This window comes from Vicia villosa, linkage group LG1, assembly GCF_029867415.1.
Source record: "Vicia villosa cultivar HV-30 ecotype Madison, WI linkage group LG1, Vvil1.0, whole genome shotgun sequence".
Lineage (NCBI taxonomy): Eukaryota > Viridiplantae > Streptophyta > Magnoliopsida > Fabales > Fabaceae > Vicia > Vicia villosa.
The window spans coordinates 34,071,521-34,076,880 of NC_081180.1; positions in this window are offsets into that span (position 1 = coordinate 34,071,521).

A 5,360-nucleotide genomic window follows, 5' to 3' on the forward strand; every position below is an offset into this window, starting at 1 on the left:
TTTTAAAGTTTCCCATATCATGTTGATTTAATTATTATTAAAAAATTTCTCAAATAAAAAAAAATGTTAGAGAATTGAAGTAAATAAAATATTGTGAATAATAGTTATTTTTAAAAATAAACTAAATATTAAGTGATATGATAATTTAAATGTTATATACTTTTTATTTTAATACTTTCATGGTATAAAATAAAAATATTTTTCTCAAACTCAAGACTATATGTTACAGAAGTGAAGTAGATAAAATATTATAAAAATAATTATTTATAAATGGAATTAAAGATAAAATGATATGATAGTTTAAAGTTTATAAACATTTTATTTTAACTCTTTAGTAATATAAAAAATATATATTTTTTAACTTTATTATAAAAAAATTCATGTATATTAAATATTTATTCATTTTATTCTTTTTATAGATTATATATATTTTTTAAATATTTATTCATTATATATATATATATATATATATATATATATATATATATATATATATATCATATTGAGTTATTATTGTATTTTGCAGACAAATCATTGGTAGTGCTCTTCCTATTTTGTAAAATTATTTTTATTTCAATTTACATATGTGTCTTGCTATTTGTTTTGTGGCATAATAGAAACTCGAGTTATTTTATTTCAAATATTTAAAATTTCGTTTATATTGATATAACTTTTGTTAGTCTCATATGCTAACTATTTTTATTATATTTTATTAGTCGAGGTGAATATGACTTTTATCCATGTAAATCAGAAGAACATGATAATAAAATTGTATTACATTATCGTTATATGGGAAGTCTAATATTCATTCAAGTTAGTACATGTCTATAGCCATATATTTGAATAATTGAAAACTCTTCTTTTTAATGATTATTTTTATTAGTTTGTTATTCTACTTTTCTTTCACATTTTTGTATTGAATAACATAAATATAACTATTTTTTCACCTAAATCAGGAGTACATGATATCATGGTTGCTCTGGAAGTCTATGACATTTTTTTTTACATAAATACATATATTTTTAATCCTAATATATTCTTATTTTTAAGATATTATTATTGTTATTATTACATTCATTTGTACGAAATTTATTTTTAAAAAAATAATTTCATTACAAATATGATACTCAATATAATATTCACTTAATAATAATAATATTAAGATTAAATTATATATATATATATATATATATATATATATATATATATATAATTTAATAAATTAAAACTATATTAATAATTATTAGAAATATATGAAAAATATATAACATTCATCTAACAAGATAATAAAAAATATATATTTAAGAATTGAAGTAGCAAAAATATTATAAAAATAATAATTTTAAAATAGAACCATAGATTAACTGATATGACATTTTATTTTAATATTTTAATAATATAAAATAAAAACATTTTTTAATTTTTATATAATATTTTTTAATTTTTTAATTCATATATAATCCACGAACCTTATTAATCATCCAAAACTCATATTATTAGGTCTATTTAACAATAATATTATAGCAATAACTATCATATTACTATGTCTTTCATATTGTAGTTATTTTTGGAAAAGTTATATCTCATGAGAAGTTATACCAAGCCATCAATATTTTATTTAAAGGAGTATTATTATTTTTTAGTAACGGTGAATTGGTCACTGCTTCATAAATGGTCTTTTTTTGTGCCTAAATAATTGGCATTCAATGCATTCATTATAATAATAAATAAATAATTAGAGTAATATTTTCATCTCCCCTAACTCATGATAAACTCCTTCATTTTTTTAAAAGTTATCACTATTCTTCGGATAACCTCATTCTTTTATTTCATTCTAACCACACATCAATGTTAAATTTTTTGAGAAAATTTAATCATCTACTACAATATCGGATTAAAGGATTAGTCCCTGAAGTTAACTAATGTTTTTTTCTATTATTATTTTTCAATAATTCATTTTACCATTTAGTTTTTCTTTTTCAGTGATTACATTATTATTAAAAAAATGTAATTATTTATCACAGACTAATATGTACTATATATAATTAATCAATAATCATGTAATTTTTTTTTAACATTCCACCGTTATCTCACCTCTGCTATATATTTCTTCATGCTGGCATAAGAAATAAATTTTTGAATATTAGGTTGAGACTATTTTAAGGTCATATCTTCATCTTCATTTTTTCTTATATTTTGATTTCATTTCATTAAAAAAATTATATTATATCACAATAAAACTTCGGTAATATTATTTTCATCTTACTCTCACGCTTTTCCCTTTTCAATCTATGTTTTACTTATTTTCTTACAATTAATATTTTTTTATATTAAAAATCTGTTTAACAAATTATTAAAAGCAAATTATACAAACTTACCTGTGCATCGCACGGGCAAACTACTAGTAGCCACAATTACATACCTACTATCATGTCATTAGTTACTCATTACCAGCTAACACATGACATAAATTATTTATTTTTCATTGTTTAATAAATGACCGACTTATAATTTTTCTTATCGTATAAATATTTAAAAAATAAATAACTCTAAATTTATAATTTAAACTTTCTCTTACCCAATTTTTTATTTTTAGTTATGATTTATTTTTTTCTATTTCAACTTCCGAACTCTATAAATTTATTATTTTAAATATTAATTTGACATTATTTATAAGTGGTTTATTTTATTTATTTATTCATTTTATATAGTTTTTATTTTAAATAATTAAATAATGTTATAAAACATAAAAAAAACAACTCCCTTATAATTTTAAATTAGAGACACAGTATATTTTAAATAATTATAATTGTCAATAATATTTAAATAAAATATAAATATAACATATACGTGCATCGCACAGGTGTACGTCTAGTTCTTGTTAAATGGGCCAACTCGACACATTTTGGTTTTGAAAATTTTACCTCATATTCTTACATTTATTTCCACCTATACATTTATAAATATTTTCATTTTATTTTATAAATACTCATTGAAACTTTCCTCGGGTCCCATAGACATGCTTTGTAGTTGCATGCGAGTTGGTGCGAGGTCAGCATTGTATTGGTATTGCTGGTAGTACCATTCGAGTTGAGTTCCAGATAAGCTCTCTTGGAAAAAGTGGATCCATAGCTTCTTATCAGCGGTATGAGGTTGAATCTTCCTTACATAAGACCTCAAGTACAATTTAGGACAAGAGACTCCATCGTATTTTGCAAAAGTTGGAATCTTGAATTTCGGAGGGATGACAACTCCAGAGACGAGTCCTAGTTCCTTAAAATCCAGCCCAGGTACCTTCTGGATCTCCATGGCTTTCATACGTTCTTCAAGCAGCTTGTATTTGTCGTCTGGATTTTCATCCTCATGGTAATGGTCCTCTTCTTCTTCAGCGGGCTTGACAGAATCATGATTACTTTTTGCATCAGTTTTGATACTAGCTTCATCATCTTGCTCATCTTCGTCACTGTCTTCAGAGGCTTCAGCATCCCTGAGTTGCAGGATTGGTCTAAGTCTTTTCCCTAGAGTCTTCTTGCCTTTCTTCTTCTTCTTCTTGGTAAGGAGTGCTTTCAGTTCATCTTGCCCCTTGGATAAGGTCAGGATCAGATCTTGAAACTGGGCATTCTGAGCTTGAAGGTCCTTGACTAATTGTTTGAGATTCATGATGCTGAAATAAACAGCGGGGAGGTGAGAAACCTGCGGTAGAAACTTGTGATGCAATGTTATGAATGCAGATGCAATATTTTCAAGGATCTCTGGAAATTTAGTTAGCAACGTTAAAAAATGATTTGGTCGCTTCTTCGTTTGAAGAACTCTGATTTTTGGGTGTTCTTCTATGGGAATCAAGCTCACCATATCCAGTGGGTCATAGCCTCTGATTCGGGAACTTCTGAATTTGAAGGTACATGGCTAGAGGAAAATAAATCCTCTTGCCCCTTGATAGGTACAACGTCTCTGAATTGGAAGGTACGTGGCAAGAGGAAAGTAAATCCTCTTGCCCCTTGATAAGAGTTCAGTCCTTGATAAAAGCACATGAAGTTGTGCGCCCTAAATTCCTAAGATCCTTGAAAGGGTTAGTTAAATCATGTTATGCTTATGATGTTATGATGTCATGATGTCATGCGAATGCAATGCGTCAGACAAAACGTAAGGTAATAAGGACAAGTGAGTCCCACAAGAAAAACCTGCAAGAAGACCAAAGGGTTAGTAGCAAGCACAGACAAGTCACACAAGTGTCCTTAGGCTTAAAGGCTTGCGTGAAGTTCGTAGGTAAGTACCCTCCCCACTGAAGTTAAGTTGGTTCAACCTGTCCTAGAATAGTAACCGGGTTTTATGGTGCTCATATCCCTGATCTTTCTCGCGGGCATTGTCTCAACATGGCACTCGATCGGCCAGCCAAAAGCATCCCTAGAGTCCAATCTCAATGAGTGTAGCATCGAGTATCAACCGACTTCAGTCAGGAATCCAAAGCCAGCTATCTCGCTACTTCCTATAGGCCAAAGTCAAGTTCAACTAGGGTTCTAAGGGCGAATTAGTACTTATGACACCACGCGGTAGCCAAATGTCTCCTCGATCATATTCAAGGGCCATCAGGACTAACCAAAGTGTCGCACTAATGGTGGCCACCAGTTCAACCATAACGATACATGTCGTACAGCCTCCCTGGTCTAATGCCACATACCTAAGGTACACTAGATCCGGGTGTAGGATCTTTCACACAGCAGAATACCCAAAACAGCCTTTAAAGATAAAGCAAACAAGTCAAACAAATTTAAAGTGATCCTAGCTCTAAGGTAACTCCTCTTTTATTCGAAAGCATCCCCAGCAGAGTCGCCAGTTCTGTAATACGGTGAACTGACTTTTAAAGAAAATGTGCGGATAGCAAGAGTCGCCACCGACTTTTATTTTATCCAATTGGAAAGGCTAAAAGAACAGAAAAGACCTTTTGAAAGATTTTGAGTTCGGGGGGTAAGTTATACAAAGGGAAGGTGTAAGGCACCCTTTGCATCCATGATTATCCATGGGCTCTTAATTGCTTAGCTCGCTTTTGTATTGTTTGAAATGTTTGAAAATGAGGTGTGAAAAGTAAAAACTTTGAAGAAGAACTTTAGCTTGTAAATAAGCGTAGTCTTTTGAAAGGTATTTGAAAATTAGTGGAAAAAGAGTTTGAATTTGAATTTGAATTTGAAATAGAGCAAGCAATTAATAGAAACTTACCCTAAGTTTAGAAATTTGTTCTTTTAGCCTTTCGGGCGAAAGGGTCTATCCATACCATAAGAGGGCAGGAAGTCTTTCAATTGGATGTGGAAGGGTCATCGAGTTATCATTCGCCATAAGACAGTCCCTTGCCATAAAGAGGGCAG